This window comes from Arachis ipaensis, chromosome B10 (assembly GCF_059453495.1).
Source record: "Arachis ipaensis isolate K30076 ecotype BB chromosome B10, ASM5945349v1, whole genome shotgun sequence".
NCBI classification, from domain to species: domain Eukaryota; kingdom Viridiplantae; phylum Streptophyta; class Magnoliopsida; order Fabales; family Fabaceae; genus Arachis; species Arachis ipaensis.
Window position 1 is genome coordinate 76,658,388 of NC_142435.1, and position 25,150 is coordinate 76,683,537.

A 25,150-nucleotide genomic window follows, 5' to 3' on the forward strand; every position below is an offset into this window, starting at 1 on the left:
AACTGTCGCAAAATCAAATCTCCATCCTCTAATAGACAACGCTTGTGAAACCGCTGGAATTTTATTTTGCGGCGGTTAAAAATCGCCGCAAATCCCTAAAAAAATCGCCGTTGTTTAGCGTGTATATATATTATTATATTTTGCTGAAAATTAAATATTATTTAAAAAATTATAGATTATATCAGGTTTATATTTTTCGAGTATATGAAAGGTATAACAAACAATTTTAAATTAATATTTTTTGTTCAAAATAACTCAAAATAAATTTTTAATTCAACTTTATCATCATAACTAACTTTATATTTTATCATCATCATCATCATCATCATCATCATCATCATCATCATCATCATCATCTAATTTATAAACATATATCTTAATGAATATATTAGTGTTTGTTAATATGCTAGTATATATAATATTATTATTATTATTTAATTTATAAACATATATCTTAATAAATATATTAGTGTTTGTTAATATGCTAGTATATATAATACAACGCAAGAGTTGCATATACATACATTAAGATTATTTAATCAAGTCTAAATGGCATCTTGATTATTATGCTGGACTCTAGTGAAAAGTTGTACAAATATAAATCCGAATGAAAATACAATATAGCATAGGAATGTTGTGATAAGGATGGATGTCCATTTATGGGTGACTCAGTCTTTTTATGTTAAAAGGAGCAAGTTCTTATGACGAAGCAAAATTAATGAAATTTGAAAAGTAAAATTTTTGTGCCTATAAAAATATGAATGGGGCAAAAGGATGGGTATGTCTAAAATGAGCATAACAATTATGTATTTATTAGATATGTCATATTTATATAGGCCATTAGATTATATTAGATGGAAATCAAATGTTAATATAAAAGAAGAATATTGATGGACTCTAATAAATATAGAATATTTTAGTACATAAATAAATGCTTTAAATAACAATGCTTTAATACACAATATTTTAAATTCCAACAGAATATTTTATTTTTAAATAATTAAATATAAAATATATAACTACAAAATATATGAGTATTTTTTATTCATTAAGATTAATTATTATGTAAGAAATTTTTATAATTTCAAAAAATTATATTAAAATAATATTTTAAACTGTAACATAAAAATATAACATAATTAAATTTTTATTTTGTATATATTACTTGACAAATAATTAGATTATTATTGTAAAATTCAGTCAAACCGTAATTAATTAAATAATAAATTAAATAGGAGCGAACATGGTTAGAAAATTTAGCAATCAGAATTCGATAATTTAAATATGATATTTGGACTCAGTAGATTTTTCTGAGTCAGAAAACATAGTATTCTGCGTAAAAATGTGCACTGGAAATTCGACCGACAATACCGGCTGAGATATATCTGGTACTGCAGTTGAATAAATTAATTATAAGTGAATAAGATTAGGAAATAAGAATTTATAATTTGGGAAGATAAAAATATTTAAAATACGATTTAAAACTCTAATCTTAAAGGTTTTGGCCCAAAATTGGACTAACGGGTTAAACCAAGTAAACCGGGCCCAAGTGGGTCCAAGACCCAACATATATAAATCTTAGTTATGAGCATTTCAGCTCATTAACCCTAAACAAAAAAGGTGGGGGCGCTGAAATGGAGAAGAGAGGAAGAAGAGAGAAAATCCTAACTTCATCAAAATTCAAATCACCATAACTTTTGATCCGGAACTCCGATTGACGAGCCGTTTGTGGCTACACGTCGCTCTTCTCATCCTATACAATTCTATCAAAGTTTTATGGTGAGTATTCTACTGTTCTCTGCCCGGTTTTTAATTTTCTCCTTAAATTCGAATTTGATTTGGGTTTTGAAGAAATATTGTGATTTTGGTTATTTAGGGGTGCTCTAGTATGAGCCATTGGTGAGTTTCATCAATCATTTTCGTGGGTTAAGGTAAGAAACCCTCTAACCCTTATGATTTATCAATTTCATGAACCCTATGTGATGACTGCACATCATGTACCCTTTTTCTTATCTAAAATGGCCATAAAAGAGCATAATCTCATTGAATCAATGCAATTTCATGAACCAAATGATATATATTATCGTACATTGCTTTAAAATGGGTTTGTGCTGAATTTTAAGTGAAAAGAGCAACAAAAGGGGAAGAAAATAACATATAAAACTGGGCGTGTGAAGCTGGGCGTGCCACTTGAAGCTCTGGGCGTGGCACGCCAGACTTTTGAATCAACTCTCAACAATGGGCGTGCCATTTGAAGCTATGGGCGTGGCACGCCAGGACAACATTCCAGCAAAGAAGGTTGAAGAATTTTACATGGGCGTGCCACTTGGAGCTCTGGGCGTGGCACGCCAAGTTTATGAAGCCAAAATCTCAAAGAGGGCGTGCCACTTAGTGTTTTAGGCATGGCACGCCAGGCTTAAGTTCTAGAGGAGTGATTTTGAGCCCCACTATAGGCGTGGCACGCCAAGAAGTGGCCGTGGCACGCCGGGGCATATGCCAGCCTGACCTTCTCTCATTGAAATGAAAATATCTTGAGCTACACAACTCCAAATGAGATGATTTTCGTGCTATTAGAAAGTCGACATCCAGCGCTTTCCAACCATATATAACACTTTATAATGGACACTAGAATTGAGGAAGATATTGACCCCGAAAACACAGAGAGAAAAACACGTCACTACAGAGTTACCAGCCTGACCTCTTCATTTTCAAAGGAATATAACTTGCGTTGTAGAGGTCCAAATGATGTGATCTTGGTGGCGTTGGAAAGCTGACATCAAGAGCTTTCCAAAAATATATAACACTCTAGGGTAGACATTAAAACTGGAGGTGAAAAATGCTATTATTTCAGCATTGCAAAATCTGGGCGTGCCACTTGACATCGAAGGCGTGGTACGCCAACTTTATTTTCATAATGGGTGTGCCACTTGGAATTCTGGGCGTGGCACGCTAGTTCTAATGGCCAGAGAGCATTATTGAAGGCGTGGCATGCCAAAGAGTAGGCGTGGAACGCCAATTTCATAATATATGGGCGTGGCACGCCAGGCTACCTGACAGACTGACCTATTCAACTTCAAATGGGCATAACTTGAGGTACAGAGGTTCAAATGAGTTGATTCCAAAAGGGTTGGAAATCTAACATCCAGAGCTTTCCAAAAATATATAATACTTTATAGTGGACATTAAATTTGAGGCCCAAACAACTCTATCAATTCAGCATTGCAAAGTGGGTCATACTCCAAAGGGAAAAATCAAGTGGGAGTGGCACTTGAAACCGCACGCCAACTTCTTCCTGCAGCCCCCAACCTTCAATCAAGCCCACTCCAATATCATTCAAGCTACAATTGTCAACCTATAAAGGCCACAAGAAGCATCTAGAATAGTTTATTTTCATTTCATTATAATTTACTTTTAATTTCATTTAAGTTTGTAATTAGGAGAGCCTATATAAATGCCTTAGTTTCATAGAATGAGTCATGGCTGGATTGGGAGAAGTCTTCGGACCCTCTCTATTCACCATCAACTTCTTCTTTTTTCTTTCTTACTTTGTAAATAATTTAGTTATGAATTACTAACTCTTTCCATTGGGAAAGAGATCTCTATTGTTGTTCAATTGATTGATTGTTTTTATTCTTCTTCTTCTCTTCATCTCTCTTTGATTTACTAGAAAAAATTTCATTCTTCATGGTAGCATTTGATTATCTTGGAAAAGAGATTGAATGTAATTGGGTTTTATGGGAACCTTGGAAGAGGAAACATAAAACCATGCTTGAAATTCTTTCTCATACTTGAATAGGATTTGGTTTTGGTGTTTGGATATGGTGACATATAATCCTCCCTCTACTTGAACCTAAGAAAGTGTGTGGTATAATTAGGGAACAAGCTTCATCTCTTCTCATGAGCAATTAGACCAAGAAATTGGCTATTGATCAAGATTTGAGAGATTGAGTGACCAAGGGATTGGGGCTCAATCATTCATGATTGCCAAGAGGTCAATGAGTTGCATGATTGAAGATGAGATAAAATCAATTAATCTGGAGAATGCAAAATCTCTTGATCCCAATGCTTATTTTATCTTTCTTTCTTTTATTTACTTTATGGTTATTTACATTTTCTGAAGTTTACATTTCTAGCACTTTACTTTCTTGTACTTTACTTTCCTTGCCATTTAATTTCTTGCACTTTATTACTTTCTTTTATTTTCATGTCATTTACATTTCTTTGTTGATTATCACTCCAATTATAAGAGTCTAACTAGGATAATTAATCAACTATTTCTTGCTTAATCCAATTAATCTCTGTGGATACGATCCCACTCCTAGTGGGTTATTACTTGACGATATTTTGTGCGCTTGCCAAAGAACGGATTCATTATATGTGGGTAGTGAATTCTCGTCATCAAGTTTTATGGCGCCGTTGCCGGGGATTAATTGTGATTAATAAACTACCGGTGGTTGATTACCTAGATTAGACACCTTTTTCTTTGTTTTTGTCATTTAATTTCTTTTAATTTTCTCTTGCTAGTAAGGTGTTTGTGTTATTTCCTCACTAAGAATCCCTCATCTGTGACAATGGGAATTCCAATTTCTTTTGGTGATTATTGTTTGAGACAGAATGTTTTGCAAGTAAGAATGGAGTTTACCTCACATTTTGATCAATTGTGTCATATGGGATATTTTCCACCACTACAAAATGATTCTAGTCATTATCCTAATGGTGGCTGGGAATATCACCAAGGAATGATAGAATATGAGCAATTAAATAAAATGGAATACCTCCCAGAGCCACAAAATAGCTTATATTGTTATAACAACTATAGAAATTTTGGCTTTGGAAGGAATTTTAATGCTGCATACCCCATTCTTCAAGGACAATCATCCCATAATTGTCCAACCTATGCACCTCCACAAAATCTTCTACAATTTGCAATAGAAGAACTCTCCAAGAGATATCTCTTCACTGCCCAACTCAGTGAGTTTTTAAGGCAAAATGTAAAAGAGGTGATTGAAGATATGGAAATCTCAAGGAGAAATCAAGAAGAGCAAATGAGACAATTGGCACAACATTTTGTTGCTGAACCAACCAATGTCTTTCCTTAGCCGGGGGAAGAATATCATGCCATCAGTCTAAGGAGTGGAGAAGTGCTTAATGAGGGTGAAAATGAGGAATTGGTAGATCAAGAGAAAGAGATCCTTGTACCAAGTGAGCCACCATTCCAAGATATTCCTGATAATGAGGATATTCCAACCATCTCACAACACCCAAGTTCGAAAAATAAAGAAGTGAAGGCAATCAACCAAAACACTAGAATGAGGATTGTGACCAAGATACAAAGGACAACATTCATAAAGAAGAAAAGGTCAACTGCAAACAATCCAACCCCTGCCCCAACAAGCAAAGCAAATCAAGCAAATAACAAAAGAAAGCTTGTTGGGAAGAGGCCTACACAGGGGACATCAACTTGCTCTTTTCTCCCCTTGAGGTCATTCCTCTTGAAAATTTGGAAGAAGAGGAAGAAAGTTGAGAACAACATGTCAAGCTAATGACACTAAAAGAGCGCTTGTTGGGAGGCAACCCAACTGTAGGTAACATTTCCTTTCTTTGCTTAGTTTACTTTCAATAATTTGGCATATGATTGCATTCTAAGTTTGGTGTTGCCATGCAATAATTTAATTTTCAATCTTCACTGTGTACTTGCATCATGCTAAAATAAAAGTGTCACACTAAGTTTGGTGTTGCCACTTATCTTTCATGCTATGTACCATGCACACCACTTATTAATGCAATCATATTGCCTCTATTTCTTTCTTGTGCCTTTATTGTGATTCTTAATTTTACTTGCTTAAACACATGTACTACTAACACTCTATTGTTTAAGACATTCATGAACTTTCATAAACCCCATCACCACTATTTTATTTGTTGCTTGAGGACAAACAATCATTCTAAATTTGGTGTGGGAAGGGGAAGAATAGGAGGAAAGTGACAACAACAATGAAGATGAACTACAAGGTGATAAAGTTTCTTTTCCTCTTATTTGTTTCCAGTACATTTAAATTGCATGATTGTCTTCTATTTCCTTTGTATACATGTGTGTTGTGAATAAGCATAGCTTGATTGTTGAATTGGAACATGTTGCTATGATATTATGACTACCATCTTGAGCCTTGTGAGTTCAAAAGAAATTTAGTTTCATGATCATAAACAAACAAGGTCATTAAAGAAGAACTTAGCGTGGGCATATAAGTATTGGAAGGCTAGCATGATTATTGTTCTTCAATTGCATTTGAATTTGTTTGATTGAAGTTTTCATCTAGGACATTTTATGAAGTTTTTGAAATCATGAAAACCTTGAAGAAGCAAATGCAAATAAGGCAAGAAAAAGAAAAAGGAAGGAATGAGAAAGTTGAAGGCTCTGAGTACCAATGACAATTCATTTGTTAAGTACTTGTGGTGTTTATGTATCAAACAAAAAGCTTGAAAACAAAACACTTAGAGTCAAGGCTAGGCTCAAGTGCAAAAGCACTCCCTCAAAGCTCAAGGCTCTGAGCATCAATGATTAGAGAGTAAAGAAAAGAAACAAATGAGCTTAAAGAGTCCTCTAATTAAATGCTTGTGGTGCTTATGTATCAAGTGGTAATACTTGAAAACAAAGCATTTAGAGTGGTAGCTATCAACACATGGTGCAAAGCACCCAAAAAGTTAAGCTAAGAAAAGAATGAAAAGCTTATTTCAAGGAAGGAACATAAAGAAAAAGATTTCATAAAATGAGCTAGATAGAAGCATCAATCATTTGAATGTCTTTTGTGATTGTAGCATGCATAAGAAACTAGCCAACCGTGAGCATAAAAATTGCTGCTCTTCTCACCTTGGTTTGCCAAACTTTATTGCATGATTCTTTATTTGCTTGAGGACAAGCAAAGTTTAAGTTTGGTGTTGTGATGACTGCACATCATGTAACCTTTTCTTATCTAAAATGGCCATAAAAAGAGCATAATCTCATTGAATCAATGCAATTTCATGAACCAAATGATATATATTATGGTACATTGCTTTGAAATGGGTTTGTACTGAATTTTAGGTGAAAAGAGCAACAAAAGGGGAAGAAAATAACATATAAAACTGGGCGTGCCACTTGAAGCTATCGGCGTGGCACGCCAGGCCAACATTCTAGCAAAGAAGGTTGAAGAATTTTACCTAGGCGTGCCACTTGGAGCTCTGGGCATGGCACGCCAAGTTTGTGAAGCCAAGATCTCAAAGAGGGCATGCCAGTTGGTATTTTAGGCATGGCACGCCAGGCTTAAGTTCTAGAGGAGTGATTTTGAGCCCCACTCTGGGCGTGGCACGCTAAGAAGTGGGCGTGGCACGCTAAGAAGTGGGCGTGGCACGCCAGGGCATATGCCAGCTTGACCTCCTCTCATTCAAATAAAAATATCTTGCGCTAAACAACTCCAAATGAGATGATTATAGTGCCATTAGAAAGTAGACATCCAGGGCTTTCCAACCATATATAACACTTTATAATGGACACTGGAATTGAGGAAGATATTGACCCCGAAAATACAGGCAGCAAAATACATCACTGCAGAGTTACCAGCCTGACCTCTTCATCTTCAAAAGAACATAACTTGAGTTATTGACATCCAAATGATATAATCTTGGTGGCATTGGGCTGACATCAAGAGCTTTCCAACGATATATAACACTTTAGGGTGGACATTAAAACTGAAGGTGAAAAATGCCATTATTTCAGCGTTGTAAAATCTGGGCGTGCCACTTGACATTGAAGGCGTGGCACGCCAGCTGTATTTTCATAATGGGCATGCCACTTGGGGTTCTGGGTGTGGCACGCCAGAGAGTGGGTGTGGCACGCCGGGCTACCTGACAGACTGACCTATTCACCTTCAAATAGGCATAACTTGAGCTACAGAGGTTCAAATGAGTTGATTCCAAAGGCGTTGGAAAGCTAACATCCAGAACTTTCCAAAAATATATAATACTTCATAGTGGAAGTTCAATTTGAGGCCCAAACAACTCTATCAATTCAGCATTGCAAAGTGTGTCATACTCTGAAGGACAAAATCAAGTGGGAGTGGCACTTGAAACCACATGCCAACTTCTTCCTACAGACCCCAACCTTCAATCAAGCCCACTCCAATCTCATTCAAGCTACAATTGTCAACCTATCAAGGCCACAAGAAGCATCTAGAATAGTTTATTTTCATTTCATTGTAATTTGCTTTTAATTTCATTTAAGTTTGTAATTAGGAGAGCCTATATAAATGCCTTAGTTTCATAGAATGAGTCATGGCTGGATTGGGGGAAGTCTTCGGACCCTCTCTATTCCCCATCAACTTCTTGTTTTTTCTTTCTTACTTTGTAAATAATTTAGTTATGAATTACTAACTCTTTCCGTTGGGAAAGAGAGCTCTATTATTTTTCAATGGATTGATTATTTTTATTCTTCTTCTTCTCTTCATCTCTCTTTGATTTAATAGAAAGAATTTCGTTCTTCATGAAAGCATTCAATTATCTTGGAAAAGAGATTGAATGTAATTGGGTTTTATGGGAACCTTAGAAGAGGAAACATAAAACCATGCTTGAAATTCTTTCTCACACTTGAATAGGATTTGGGTTTTGGTGTTTGGATATGGTAACATATAATCCTCCCTCTACTTGAACCTAGGAAAGTGTGTAGTATAATTAGGGAACAAGCTTCATCTCTTCTCTTGAGCAATTAGACGAAGGAATTGGCTATTGATCAAGATTTAAGCGATTGAGTCACCAAGGGATTGGGGCTCAATCAATCATGATTGCCAAGAGATCAATGAGTTGCATGATTGAAGATGAGATGAAATCAATTAATCCAGAGAATGCAAAATCTCTTGATCCCAATGCTTATTTTATCTTTCTTTCTTTTATTTACTTTATGGTTATTTACATTTTCTGCACTTTACATTTCTAGCACTTTACTTTCTTGTACTTTACTTTCCTTGCCATTTACTTTCTTGCACTTTATTACTTTCCTTTATTTTCATGTCATTTACATTTCTTTGTTGATTATCACTCTAATTATGAGAGTCCAACTAGGATAATTAATCAACTATTACTTGCTTAGTCCAATTAATCTCTGTGGATACGATCCCAGTCTTAGTGGGTTATTACTTGATGATATTTGGTGCGCATGCCAATGAACAGATTCATTATATGTGGATAGTGAATTCTCGTCATCACTAGGTTGATTATAAGTGTGAAAATTGATTATGTTAGAGTATTGGATGATTTTGGTGCACAATTGGAAGATTGATATTGCTTGTGGGGCCTTGGTGAGGCTTGGAGCTAAGGGTTGGTGGAGACTTCCAAGAAGAAGATCAATTATTTTGGCTACAAGAAGTACGATTTAAGTTTCATTTAAGTACCATATAATGTGATGAGAATTCCTAGGATAGATGCCCCTAGGATTAAGTTTGGATTGTGTAAATAGTTGGTGCTAATATGTATAGTTGATATGTAATGTAAATTAATGATTGGGCTGAGAATTGTGTGAATTTGTATGTTTGGTGTGTTGAGAATTTGATGATTTTGATAATGAATATTGGTTTGTGGAATATGCATTTAAATTGTGAATTTGGGTCCGAGGCCGTGAATCTTGGGCCGGAGGCCGAAAAGAGGTAAGGAAGGTAAGTGATGTCATATGAGATTGAATGGATATTGAATATTGAGTGTGTGAATAAATGGGAGGAATGCGGAATGAAATATATGATATGGTATTTTGTTTGAAATTGAGTTATTTGATTGAGATTGGTCAAAATGGTGGGTTGGTGGATTGTGAATTTAATGAGAATGTTGAAAATATGAGTTGAGGAGGCTTGAGGTTGATTTTGGTAAGTTTTGGTTGGTTTTGAAAACGTTTGAAAGTGGTTTGTGTTACAAATTAGTTTTTGTTAGTTTTTATGAAAGTTGTGATTTTGGTCTAATTTGATGGAGCATAACTTGGTCTCCAGATCCTCGAGTTGTATCAAACCTATCTAGAAATAAAATTGGATCCGAGATGTTTATGTCGTTCGAAGAACGGGTGGAAAATGATTTGAAACGAAAAAGTTATGCCCATCGGAAGTTTAGGGTTAGAAAAGGTAATACTGCAGCTTTTTAAACTTAGTAAAATTTTTGGTAAAACGTACTCCGACGCGCACGCGTCACTCACGATTTTTACTCCCTCACGCATGCGCTTGGCCGATGTGTACATGTCGCTGTATTGATACAGGTGCGTGGTACAAAATTCCAGAGAGTTGTGATGGTAGCGTGCCGGTTTTGTGCAAGGAGCACAAAACGCATCCATGCGTACGCGTGGCTGACGCGCACGCGTCACCCTACCTCTCTACTTCCCCCGCATGCGCACGGGCAACGCTTACATGTCATCTGATTTTCTATGTTTCCCACGCGTGCGCTTGGGCGATGTGTACGCGTGACCCCATTTTCAGCAAAAATTGATTTTTGCGTTTTTAAAGCCGAATTTCAGACTTCTAAGCCTCCATCTTCATCCTTTAAGTCCTATATTTGTATAGTATGCCTAGTAATGAGAAGTGGCTAGGAAATGTGATAACTTGTTGATGAAGAAAGGCTTGGAGTAATGAATTGTGATTGAGGAAGTGTAGAAATGATGGTTTGAAAATGAATGTGACGTGTAACTCCGGGTAGTAGGCAGTGGCGCTGTCCACTTGCTCCGGGTATGAGATAGGAAAGGAGAATTATGATAAATAAGTTTAATTATGGAGTTTTGAATGAATGTATTTGTGATACCTAGGTAGTAGCAAGGGGTCGTGGTTCGTCCCGCTTGCTCCGGGTCATTGTTTGAGAATTGGTAATAATGAAGAGTGATTATGAATGAATGTATTTGTGATACCTGGGTAGTAGCAAGGGCCGTGGTTCGTCCCGCTTGCTCCGGGTCATTGTTTGAGAATTGGTAATAATGAAGAGTGATTACAAATGAATGTATTTGTGATACCTGGGTAGTAGCAAGGGTCGTGGTTCGTCCCGCTTGCTCCAGGGTATTATTTGAGAATTGGTAATAATGAAGAGTGATTATGAATGAATGTGGTAAATGAATAATGATGGAAAATGTTGAATGTGAGTATGCTTGTGTTTCCTCCCTGTTTGTAAGGGTGACAGGGCACCGATACCTTCTAATGGTGACAGGACACAGATACCCTCTAATGGTGACAGGGCACAGATACTCTCCATTGGTGACAGGGCACAGATACCCTCTAATGGTGGCAGGGCACAAATACTCTTTAATGGTGACAGGGCACAGATACTATCTAATGGTGACAGGGCATAGATTCCCTCTAATGGTAATAAGGCGCAACAGAGAGACTGTACCCGACTTAGCTACCGGACACGTCGGGTTGGCTTGATAACCGACAGATGATATCATCAGCCATAGGGTAGGCATACATCATTTGCATATGTTTGAATTGTTTGGGTTTGCCTATTTGCTTTGGATTGCTATATCGTATATGCTAGGTTACCTGATTATATGCTACTTGTTCTAGTTGTACCTTATTGTGTATTACTTGCCTGTATTGCTTGTGTTTGTGTAACTGAGAGGTCCCTCATGCTGGTGTTGGTTGACACTGAGGGCTGTTCTTGATGAGATGAGTTGATGATGTAATTGAATAATGATGATGTTGATTGAATGAGATAATTTGAGCCCCCTGGATAGACGCAATGAAGTGATTTAACTTGCTCCAGTTGAGGATATGAAGTATTGATATAGAATTGCTGAGACAGAATAACTGGTGATGGGTTTGGCTTATGATTCTGATTCCAATTTGTTGGAGAGTTAGAAACTTGGGAAGTATGAGGAATATGAATCAGATTTAGCATTCCCTTATGACAGTTGCCTATTTATGGATTAGTGAGAACATAGGATGAATATTTGGTGGAAGAAAATTTAGGATGCTTAGTGAGTTTTTATTACAATGAATTGTGTAAGAATTGGAGTTTTTCACGTAAAACCGTTCTAATAAAATAATTTTAGTGCCTGAAATAGATTCAAAATTTAGAATTTTTAATTTGAAAATATAAAGGTGAAATTCGATTTTGATGAATTTTTCTGAGTTGGAAAATGTATCTTCTTCGAAAAGTTTTTGTAAAAATGCGTACTGGCACTTAAGCTGGCGGTACTGGCTCTAGTCTGTCCAGTACTGTGTATTTTGGAAAATAAGGTTTTGAAATTTAATTTATTATTTTGAAAGGATAAAAATAATTTAGAATCGAAAACCGAGCGCTAATTTTAAAGGTTTTGGCCCAAAGTGGGCCAAATGGACCAAAGACGCTAATGGGTTGGACCGGGCCCAAACCGGACCCAAGGCCCAACATATATATGCTTATTTAATGAGCATTTCAGCCCATTCCACTTCATTTTGGGAAGAGGGGCGCTGATGGTGGTGAAGGGAGAAGAGAAGAGAAGTTACTATTCATCTTCTCCTTTATTTGACGAGCCGTTTGCGGCCACGCAAAGCTCTCGTCAAGCTCTTCATTTCTATCTAAGCAAACCTGGTAAGAAGTCGCATCTCAATCTCTAGTTTCGAGCCCTAGAATTCAGCGTTTTTGGGGTTATAATTTTGAGGGGATTTTATGGTTTTACTTGTTTAGGTGATCTCTAGTAGCGAATAATTGTTGGATTTTACCCCTAATCTCGTTGGGTACGGTAAGGTTTCACCAAACCCTTGTGTTTAGTTTTTTTGTGTATCATAGGTTTTGATTTTGATATATATATGATGTTAGTTTGAGCTTTGGTGGCTTGTTGGTGAGTTGAAAGCTTGTTGGACTCCAATCTTGGTGCGGTGTGCTTTTGGAGAGCGGCCAAGGTATGGTTTTGGTCTTCTCTATGTAATATATAATATCTCTAGACACTTAGGCTAGTGGACCCTAGGATAGTATTAAAATTTATATGTTGATGAATATGATGCATGATGACTTTGAGTATGTGTAGCATGATGATGGGGTATTGATGTTGTATTGAGATAGGTGTTGGATGATTATTTTGATAATGATGGGTGATAAGTGATGGATCTATGTATGCGAAATTATTGATGTGTAATGTTGTGAAAATGTTCTTGGTGAATAAGGACACTACAAAAAAAAAGGATTAAAATGGCATTGATATTAAGGCGTTTTTAAAGAACCGCCATAATATCCAGCCATTATGGCAATTTTCGTTGCTGCCGGAATTGGCTTTGTATATTTTGGCGGTTCTAGTGATTATGGTGGTTTTGAACCGCCGTTTTCCCACGTATATAAAATAAAAGAACTGCAACCCCTCCTCATTCAACGAAACACATTCGACGCTCTCATCTCCCTTCTATCTCTCCTTCTAGGGCTTCTCCTCTCTCTGCCGGTTACAATCCCTCCAGGTACCTTTCTCTCTCTCAAGTTAAGCTGAAACAGTTACTTATCCTCTCCAACAAATGCTGTTTTATTTTTTTTTCTGTTAGTGCTGTGGAGACGAAGATTCCGGCGAGAGGCAAGCTCTGGTGGCTAAACCTCAGTATTTTGATTCCAGAAGGCACCGATTTCTTCGTTTTTGTTTGGGTTAGGGTTTCAAAATTGTTTTTGGTGATGATTTATGGGGGTTTTTATTTCTCTGTAGCTCCGCGATCGGGTCTTCCGTTGAAGCATTGGATTGACGTTGGTGCGGGGGTGATTGACGCCGATTACAGAGGACCGGTTGGGGTGATACTATTCAACCAGTCGATGATCTCAGGTCTTCTTTCGTAACTTTACCCCTTCCCCTCTCTCTCTCTCTCTCTCTCTCTCTCTCTCTCTCTCTCTCAACTCAGATCTTCTATTGCTTACTTATATTAAGGTGTTTCTCTGATCTCCGATCTCAGATCTCAGAAAAAATCTATCCTAGCTTAGTTTCACAAAGCTTACATCCTTATTTGCAATTACTTATTAAGGTTTGGATTTTTCGTGTTTACTTTCTATGCGTTGTTATCTTCTTAAAATTATTCTGGATTGTTCATATTTGCGCTCTGTTTAACTGAGATGGCTAGATTTTCTTCTCTTTTTTTCCCTTGCAACTCTATAACTGACATAGTCGGCTGTTAGGAATTAATTAAAGTGGTTACAATTAGCTAGTTAATTTGTTAGGTGCTTGGTTGGTGATGTAAGGAGTTAAGAGTGTGCTGTTACAAGTTAACTAGATGATGGTATTGGTGTAGTTGGCATAGCTTTTCTTCCCTTAAATATGAACTTTTGGCATCCATTTTTACTTAAATGATCTTTCAGTTCTGATTTTCCTATACTATATTAAATTGAATTTTGTATAGTTAGTAGTTACTCTGAGATACAAGGATGTATATTTATCATATTCTGAAGTGACTATAGTATCTATCTTTGGGTTATGTGTGTTTTCATAAACTATATATGAAATTAATTTTTCATTCTTTATGATATTTTTGGGTTCTGTGTGTTTTCTTCTTCTGGCTTCTATCTTCAACTGCTTCACAAACGCAGGTACTCTTAATTTTAGCTTTTCAGGAAAGCAGAAACCAGCTTCTCAATTTCCATGGCTCCACCCAGGTACTCTTCTCTCGACTCTTCTTTATCTTCTTTCTCAATTGATCCTTTCATACGCGCTTTCTTAACTCTGTTAAAATTCATCCTCTAAGGAAGGGTTTCTCTAAGTCTCTTAGTCAAGTCAACTCTTAACTGTGCACATTTCTTTTAGCTTTTTATGGAATTTATAGTTTTTTTGGTGCCAGATGACAGCATATTTAGTCAAAGCAAACTCCATTTCAAAGTCATTTAAACTTTTAAAGAATTGCTAACTAAAAAATGACGCTGTTGAAAAAATTTTCAATATTTTGTATTGGGTTTATCATCAGTGCCATGTAGAAAAATCATCAGGAAATGATTTTGAGAAATTATTGTTTAAACCTGAGGAAATCATCAGTGCCATGTGGGATCTCTGTCTTTCACATTTGTACCCTTCCTTTTAATAAATCATTCTATCTTATATGCTTTCAACTTCTAGACAGATGGGCTTCCAGTAACACAGTGAAACATTATATTATCAAGTTCTAAGCCTCTGTTTAGGTTTAATCTACATAATTCTGAGGGATTCTTCTATAGTTTGTTTAGTGTTTGTTACCTTCCAATATGTGCTAATAAATAGAGAATCTGTTGCTTTTTGTTCTTAATTGGGTTTCTCAAAATTCTCCTTGTTTAATGCATACTCCTCCACTTAGCTTTTAAACTCCTTCTCTCTTGTTTCGAGCTCTTTTGCTTTGCCTTCAACTTGCAAGACGTTATTATATTAGATGGAAAATTTAATACAAGAGGTAATATGTGATGCGGACACAATATAAACTCGCCAAAACTGAGTGTGACATATAATTGACTGCATTAAAATCCATGATCATATGTGTCAAAACAAAAAATTATTTGGTTATCGATTTGAAAGGTTTAAAGGTTGAATGTGTCAAAACTTTCTACTGAGGTTGTGTTTTTTCTATTTCATTTTTTGATTATATATGAACTAATCTTTTTGCCATTTTATTTGAGAAGGAAATTGGAAAGTCTTGAAGTAAGACATTCTTTTCATCTCACATTTGTCTTTTCTATATATTGTGCATTTGATGCATTGGGTTCATATTTCGTGTTTCCTCTGAACTTTTATTAGTGATGCTGAACATTCTGGTTGTGTTTAAAATATAGGCACTAAAGAAAACCTTTCAAGAAATTGGATCACGATGTAAAAATACAAGATTTCTTGGGTTCAAGGTAAGTTATTGTGATATTTGAATTTTCACTTTTTAAGAGCTTTTGATGGGTCTGACTTTGCTTCTTTTCCATCTTGCAGCAGTCAAACTGTGGAGGTACAATTTCTTCATAAACATCACAATGATCATGATTAAAATAGCTTCAGAAAATTTAAATTGGAAGTTAAACAACAAAAATGTTCCACATGCAGGAATTAACTCATCAAGTAAGGCTTCTACAAATGCAGCTAACAGATATACATCAGAGACTGAGGTGCAACTTTGGAGTTTTCGGTTGTTAAAGTATTTCTTTTTCTTCTTGATGTTATCTTATTGCTCTCTAACTGAATTATTGTTGATTTGACCTAGGCTTAGTTATTTGTGACCTGAGTCATTTTTTTGTGGATTAGTTGTGCTTGTAAGTAATATGGTGACTAAAATATTATAAATTGATAAATAATCATACAAATGGATGTGTTATGTATTGTATAGCTTTTTAGTAATGATTAAGATAAATCCACCCACAATCTATTTGTATCGTGTCACGTTTTATATAGATCATGAAGTTGATTTATACTTTGGATTTTGTCACAATTTGACCACTATTTAGTATTTTGAACCGAAAATATATTGCTTTACTAGTCGACTTTTCTCGAAAGCCCCATATTTTCTTTGTTAGCAGTTGGGTAGAGCTTGCTTAATAATTTGAATGTTTCATGTGATTTAAAATGGATGACAGTTTTTTTCTTTTAATTCAGAGTCTTCATAGCAGAAGCAGTTGCCCTGATTGCTCCTCCCAACCCCTATAGCAATAGACACACTACTACCTCTTCTGTGCAAATAATAGATTACCATTTAGATATGGAATCGTACTCAAGCATAGCATTAAGATGGTTCCAAATCCAAAATGTATAAATTGATATTTTGGTTTATTCATATGGACACTTGTTGATCACCCTTCTAATGTTGGCATAATTGCAGTTTTCTGTTCTTGGCTGTATTGCTGTATGAGGTTAACAAAATCTCAGGATCAGTGCTTTCAGTTCAAACAAGCGACTCCAGAAGTAAGAAGTATAGTGGGAGAGGTTAGTCTCGTGTGTTCTTATTATGTATGCTCACTGTCTAAGCATCTTCAAAGATTTTGTTTGTAGCATTAGTTAACTACCCTATTATCTTTTGGACATAATAAATAATTAAACAATCAAATACTAATTAATTATCAATATATAAGAATCCAAAGCCCCTTGTCTCTTGAGAAGAATTGGAAATATGACGTGTTTGTCAGTTTCAAAGAGGAAACTCGCTTCAACTTCACCAATCATCTTTATGCAGCTCTCTGCAGACACGGCATAGTTGCCTTCAGGGATGATACTAGGCTCTGAAAGGAGGACCTATATCAGCAGGCCTTCTGGAAGCTATTGAAGGATCACAGGTTCTGATTGTGGTCTTCTCTATGTGTATAATTGGGATGCATTCTTGATGAGCGGATATTTTATACGCTTTTTGGGGTTAATTTCATGTAGCTTTTAGGATGTTTTAGTTATGTTTTTAGTATATTTTCATTAGTTTCTAGGAAAAATTCATATCTCTGGACTTTACTATGAGTTTGTGTATTTTTCTGTAATTTCAGGTATTTTCTAGCTGAAATTGAGGGAGCTGAGCAAAAATCTGATTCGGGCTGAAAAAGGACTGCTGATGTTGTTGGATTCTGACCTCTCTGCACTCGGAATGGATTTTCTGGAGCTACAGAAGTCCAATTGGTGCGCTTTTAATTGCGTTGGAAAGTAGACATCCAGGGCTTTTCAACAATATATAATAGTCCATACGTTACACAAGGATAGATGACGTAAACTGGCGTTCAACGCCAGTTCCATGTTGCAGTCTGGCGTCCAGCGCCAGAAACAGGTTACAAGTTGGAGTTCAACGCCAGAAACAGGTTACAACCTGTAGTTGAACGCCCAAAACAGCCCAGGCACGTGAGAAGCTTAAGTCTCAGTCCCAGCACACACCAAGTGGGCCCCAGAAGTGGATTTCTGTACTATCTATCATAGTTTACTCATTTTCTGTAAACCTAGGTTACTGGTTTAGTATTTAATCAACTTTTAGAGATCTATTTTGTATCTCATGACATTTTAGATCTGAACTTTGTAATCTCTGACGGCATGAGTCTCTAAACTCCATTATTGGAGGTGAGGAGCTCTGCTGTGTTCCGATGAATTAATGCAACTATTTCTATTTTCCATTCAAATATGCGTGTTCCTATCTAAGATATTCATTCGCGCTTAATTATAGAGAAGGTGATGATCCGTGACACTCATCACCTTCCTCAATTCATGAACGTGTGTTTGACAACCACCTCCGTTCTACATCAGATTGAATGAGTATCTCTTAGATTTCTTAATCAGAATCTTTGTGGTATAAGCTAGATTGATGGCAGCATTCATGAGAATCCGGAAAGTCTAAACCTTGTCTGTGGTATTCCGAGTAAGATTCTGGGACTGGATGGCTGTGACGAGCTTCAAACTCGCGAGTGTTGGGCGTAGTGACAGACACAAAAGGATCAATGGATCCTATTCCAGCATGAGTGGGAACCGACAGATGATTAGCCGTGTAGTGACAGCGCACGTGGACCCTTTTCACTGAGAGGACAGATGGTAGCCATTGACAACGGTGATCCACCAACACACAGCTTGCCATGGAAGGAACTTTGCACTTTTGCATGCATGAGGGAAGAGGAATACAAGAGAAAAGCTGAAATTCAGAAGACAAAGCATCTCCAAAACCCCAACATATTCTCCATTACTGCATAATAAGTAACCTTTACTTCATGCTCTCTTGTTCATTTGCAAGTCAATTGACAACCACTAATTAATATCCTGACTAAGAGTTGTAAGATAACCATAGCTTGCTTCAAACCAACAATCTCCGTGGGATCGACCCTTACTCACGTAAGGTATTACTTGGACGACCCAGTGCACTTGCTGGGAATCTTCTTTTTAAATTCTTTTTTCAAAAATAATTTTTCTATTAAATCTTATGCCAAACTTTAAGTTTGGTGTTTTCTTGTTGATTTCTCTTTTGTTTTCGAACATTTTATTTTGGTTTTCTAAAAATTTTAAGTTTGGTGTTCTACCTTCATGTTCTTGTTGTTCTTGTGATTCTTCAAGGTGTTCTTGAGTCTTTCTTGTGTTTTGATCTTAAAATTTTTAAGTTTGGTATTCCTTGGTATTTTTCCTCCAAAAATTTTCGAAAACAAGGAGCTTTAGATTTAAAAATTTTAAGTTGTGTGTCTTTTGTGTGTTTTTCTCTTTCATCATAAAATTCAAAAATCAAAAAAATATCTTTTCTTCATTCCACTCATAAATTTTGAAAAAATTAGCATTAAATTAGTCATCAAATTTAAAAATCATATCTTTTTCAAATCATATCTTTTCCAATCAAATCCTTTCAATCATATCTTTTTCAAAACTTCCCAACCATAATTTTTTTCTTTCTCTCTCTTCACTTTTCGAAAATCCTCACCCATTTTTTATTTATTTTATTTTAATTTATTTTATTTTCAAAATAAATAAATAAATAAATAAATAAAAATATTTTTTTTATTTTACATCATCTCCCTTTCTCCATCATGAATCTAAGTGGAAATGAACAGTCCAGAAGGACTCTGGGGTCATATGCTAACCCCACTACTGCTTCATATGGGAGTAGTATCAGTATACCCTCCATTGGAGTCAGTAGCTTTGAGTTGAATCCTCAGCTCATTATCATGGTGCAGCAAAGTTACCAGTATTCCGGTCTTCCACAGGAAGAACCTACCCAGTTTCTGGCACAGTTTTTACAGATTGCTGACACAGTACATGACAAGGAAATAGATCAGGATGTCTACAGACTATTACTATTTCCATTTGCTGTAAAAGATCAAGCTAAGAGGTGGTTAAATAACCAACCTAAAGCTAGCATAAAGACATGGAAGCAGCTGTCAGAAAAATTCCTGAATCAATACTTCCCTCCCAAACGGATGACACAACTAAGGCTGGACATCCAAGGCTTTAAACAAGGAGATAATGAATCTCTTTATGATGCTTGGGAGAGATACAGAGAGATGCTAAGAAAATGCCCCTCTGAAATATTTTCAGAATGGGTGCAGTTAGACATCTTCTATTATGGGCTTACAGAGAGTGCTCAGACTTCTCTAGACCACTCAGCCGGTGGGTCTAAGTGAACCTAAGCATCTGTACCTAAGCAGTGAACCTTCTATGAAAGAAGAGGCTAGAATAGTGACTGCTGAACTGAGTCCTGCAGAACAAGCTACTGAATTCAATCAGTGATGAGCGGATAATTTATACTCTTTTTGGCATTGTTTTTAGTATGTTTTTAGCAGAATCTAGTTACTTTTAGGGATGTTTTCATTAGTTTTTATGTTAAATTCACATTTCTGGACTTTACTATGAGTTTGTGTGTTTTTCTGTGATTTCAGGTATTTTCTGGCTGAAATTGAGGGACTTGAGCAAAAATCAGATTCAGATGTAGAAGAAGGACTGCTGATGCTGTTGGATTCTGACCTCCCTTCACTCAAAGTGGATTTTCTGGAGCTACAGAACTCAAAATGGTGCGCTTCTAATTGCGTTGGAAACTAGACATCCAGGGCTTTCCAGCAATATATAATAGTCCATACTTTGGCCGAGTTTTGATGACATAAAATGGCGTTGAAAGCCGGTTCTACGCTGCTATCTGGAGTTAAACGCCAAAAACACGTCACAAACCAGAGTTGAACGCCAGAAATACGTTACAACCTGGCGTTCAACTCCAGAAAGAGCGTCTGCACGTGTAACATTCAAGCTCAGCCCAAGCACACACCAAGTGGGCCTCGGAAGTGGATTTATGCATCAATTACTTACTTTTGTAAACCCTAGTAACTAGTTTAGTATAAATAGGACTTTTTACTATTGTATTTGACATCCTGGATTGTATTTTTGATCCTGTGATCTCGTTTTGGGGGCTGGCCATTTGGCCATGCCTGGACCTTTCACTTATGTATTTTCAACGGTAGAGTTTCTGCACTCCATAGATTAAGGTGTGGAGCTCTGCTGTTCCTCATGAATTAATGCAAAGTACTACTGTTTTTCTATTCAATTCAACTTATTCCGCTTCTAAGATATTCATTCGCACTTCAACCTGAATGTGATGAATGTGACAATCATCATCATTCCCTATGAACGCGTGCCTGACAACCACTTCCGTTCTACTTTAGATTGAATGAGTATCTCTTGGATCTCTTAATCAGAATCTTCGTGGTATAAGCTAGATTGATGGCGGCATTCATGAGAGTCCGGAAAGTCTAAACCTTATCTGTGGTATTCCGAGTAGGACTCTGGGATTGAATGACTGTGACGAACTTCAAACTCGCGAGTGCTGGGCGTAGTGACAGACGCAAAAGGAGGGTAAATCCTATTCCAGCATGATCGAGAACCTCAGATGATTAGCCGTGCTGTGACAGAGCATTTGGACCATTTTCACAAGAGGATAGGATGCAGCCATTGACAAGGGTGATGCCTCCAGACGATTAGCCATGCAGTGACAGCGCATCGGACCATTTTCCAGAGAGGATTAAAAGTAGCCATTGACAACGGTGATGTCCTTACATAAAGCCAGCCATGGAAAGGAGTAAGACTGATTGGATGAAGACAGCAGGAAAGCAGAGGTTCAAAGGAACGAAAGCATCTCTATACACTTATCTGAAATTCTCACCAACGATATACATAAGTGTTTCTATCCTTATTTTATGTTTACTTATTATTTAATTTCGAAAACTCCATAACCTTTTGATATCTGCCTGACTGAGATTTACAAGGTGACCATAGCTTGCTTCATACCAACAATCTCCGTGGGATCGACTCTTACTCACATAAGGTTTATTACTTGGACGACCCAGTGCACTTCCTGGTTAGTTGTATCGAAGTTGTGAATGAAAAACGATTTATTAAGACGTGCGTACCAATTTTTTGACGCCGTTGCCTGAGATCACAATTTCGTGCACCAAGTTTTTGGCGCCGTTGCTGGGGATTGTTCGAGTTTGGACAACTGACGGTTCATCCTGTTGCTCAGATTAGGTAATTTTCTTTTTCGTTTTCTTTTCAAAATTTTTTCAAAAATCTTTCAAAAAAAAAATTTCATAAAATCATAAACATAAAAAATATTTCATGTTTCTTGTTTGAGTCTTGAGTCAAGTTGAAAGTTTGGTGTCAATTGCATATTCATCTTACATTTTTTCGAAAAATTCATGCATTCATGGTGTTCTTCATGATCTTCAAGTTGTTCTTGGTAAATCTTCTTGTTTGATCTTGATGTTTTCTTGTTTTGCATCTTTTCTTGTTTTACATGTGCATTTTTGCATCCATAGAGTCTAAACATGAAAGATTTCTAAGTTTGGTGTCTTGCATGTTTTCTTTGCATTAAAAATTTTTTCAAAAATATGTTCTTGATGTTCATCATGATCTTCAACGTGTTCTTGGTGTTCATCTTGACATTCATAGCATTCTTGCATGCATTCATTGTTTTGATCTAAAAATTTTCATGCATTGCATCATTTTCATGTTTTTCTCTCATCATTAAAAATTTAAAAATAAAAAAAATATCTTCTCCTTTTTCTTCTCATAAATTCGAAAATTTGAGTTGACTTTTTCAAAACTTTTTAAAATTTAGTTGTTTCTTATGAGTCAAATCAAATTTTCAATTTAAAAATCTTATCTTTTTCAAAATCTTTTTCAAAAATCAAATCTTTTTCATTTTTCTTAGTTATTTTCGAAAATTTTAAAAGAATATATTTTTCAAAAATCTTTTTCTTATCTTTATCACATAATTTTTGAAAATAACATCATCAATTAATGTTTTGATTCAAAAATTTCAAGTTTGTTACTTACTTGTTAAGAAAGATTCAAACTTTATGTTCTAGAATCATATCTTGTGATTTCTTGTGAATCAAGTCATTAATTGTGATTTTAAAAATCAAATCTTTTTCAAAATTAATTTCAATAATATCTTTTCAAAAATATCTTATTATCTTATCTTTTTCAAAATCATATCTTTTTCAAAAAAATTTGATTTCAAAATATCTTTTCTAACTTCCTAACTTCTTATCTTTTCAAAATTTGTTTCAACTAACTAACTAACTTTTTGTTTGTTTTTTATCTTTTTCAAAACCACCTAACTAACTCTCTCTCTCTCTAATTTTCGAAAATATCTCCCCTCTTTTTCAAAATTTCTTTTTAATTAACTAATTATTTTAATTTTTGATTTTAATTTTCGAAAACTACCATCTTTTTCAAAGACTATTTTCGAAAATCACTAACCCTTTTTCAAAAATAATTTTCGAAAATCCTTCTCCCTCATCTCCTTCTAATTATTTCATCTACTAACATTTCTCTTCATCTCACATCACTGCTCCTATTCTTACCCTTGTGTTTGGATTCTTCATTCTTCTTCACCCCTATTCCTTTCCTTCTTCTACTAACAATAAGGAACCTCTTTACTGTGACATAGAGGATTCCTCTTCTTTTCTTGTTCTCTTCTCTTTCTTATGAGCAGGAACAAGGAAAAAGGCATTCTTGTTGAAGCTGATCCAGAACCTGAAAGGACTCTGAAGAGGAAACTAAGAGAAGCTAAATTACAACAATCCAGAGACAACCTTATTGAAAATTTCGAACAAGTAAAGGAGATGGCAGCCGAACCCAACAACAATAATGCAAGAAGGATGCTGGGTGACTTTACTACACCTAATTCCAATTTACATGGAAGAAGCATCTCCATCCCTACCATTGGAGCAAACAACTTTGAGCTGAAACCTCAATTAGTTTCTCTGATGCAGCAGAACTGCAAGTTTTATGGACTTCCATCTGAAGATCCTTTTCAGTTCTTAACTAAATTTTTGCAGATCTGTGATACTGTTAAGACTAATGGAGTAGATCCTGAAGTCTACAGGCTCATGCTTTTCCCTTTTGCTGTAAGAGACAGAGCTAGAGTGTGGTTGGACTCTCAAGCCAAAGATAGCCTGAACTCTTGGGATAAGCTGGTCAAGGCTTTCTTAGCCAAGTTCTTTCCTCCTCAAAAGCTGAGTAAGCTTAGAGTGGATGTTCAGACCTTCAGACAGAAAGAAGGTGAATCCCTCTATGAAGCTTGGGAGAGATACAAAGGACTGACCAAAAAGTGTCCTTCTGACATGCTTTCAGAATGGACCATCCTGGATATATTCTATGATGGTCTATCTGAATTAGCTAAGATGTCATTGGATACTTCTGTAGGTGGATCCATTCACCTAAAGAAGCTCAAGAACTCATTGACATGGTTGCTAATAACCAGTTCATGTACACTTCTGAAAGGAATCCTGTGAATAATGGGACGCCTATGAAGAAGGGATTTCTTGAAATTGATACTCTGAATGCCATATTGGCTCAGAATAAAATATTGACTTAGCAAGTCAATATAATTTCTCAGAGTCTGAATGGAATGCAAGCTGCATCCAACAGTACTCAAGAGGCATCTTCTGAAGAAGAAGCTTATGATCCTGAGAACCCTGCAATAGTAGAGGTAAATTATATGGGTGAACATTATGGAAACACATATAATCCATCATGGAGAAATCACCCAAATCTCTCATGGAAGGATCAACAAAAGCCTCAACAAGGCTTTAATAATGGTGGAAGAAATAGGTTTAACAATAGTAAACCTTTTCCATCATCCACTCAGCAACAGATAGAGAACTCTGGACAAAATACCTCTAATTTAGCAAACTTAGTCTCTGATCTGTCCAAGGCCACTGTAAGCTTCATGAATGAAACAAGGTCTTCCATTAGAAATTTGGAAGCACAAGTAGGCCAGCTGAGTAAAAGGATCACTGAAATCCCTCCTAGTACTCTCCCAAGCAATATAGAAGAGAATCCAAAAGGAGAGTGCAAGGCTATTGAATTAATTACCATGGCCGAACCTGATAGGGAGGTTGAGGACGTGAATCCCATTGAGGAAGACCTCCTGGGACGTCCAGTGATCAATAAGGAGTTTCCCTCTGAGGAACCAAAGGAATCTGAGATTCATCTAGAGACCATAGAGATTCCATTAAACCTCCTTATGCCCTTCATGAGCTCTGATGAGTATTCTTCTTCTGAAGAGAATAAGGATGTTACTGAAGAGCAAGTTACCAAGTACCTTGGTGCAATCATGAAGCTGAATGCCAAATTATTTGGTATTGAGACTTGGGAAGATGAACCTCCCTTGTTCACTAATGAACTGAGTGATCTGGATCAACTGACATTGCCTCAGAAGAAACAGGATCCTGGAAAGTTCATAATACCTTGTACCATAGGCAACATGATCTTTGAAAAGGCTCT

The 25,150-nt window shown here is 36.2% G+C and overlaps 1 long non-coding RNA gene and 1 other non-coding gene across 2 annotated transcripts; one reads left to right on the forward strand and one right to left on the reverse strand.

Annotated features, from left to right (window-relative positions):
* Positions 1-14,513: 14,513 nt before the first annotated feature.
* Positions 14,514-15,791, forward strand: LOC107622063 (uncharacterized). Its single transcript, XR_001616052.3, has 3 exons — positions 14,514-14,589; positions 15,577-15,595; positions 15,727-15,791. It is a non-coding gene; the product is annotated as an uncharacterized LOC107622063 (long non-coding RNA).
* Positions 15,792-23,883: 8,092 nt separating this feature from the next.
* Positions 23,884-23,991, reverse strand: LOC148580491 (small nucleolar RNA R71). The gene has a single exon (XR_015899608.1). It is a non-coding gene; the product is annotated as a small nucleolar RNA R71 (small nucleolar RNA).
* Between the last annotated feature and the right edge of the window lie 1,159 nt (positions 23,992-25,150).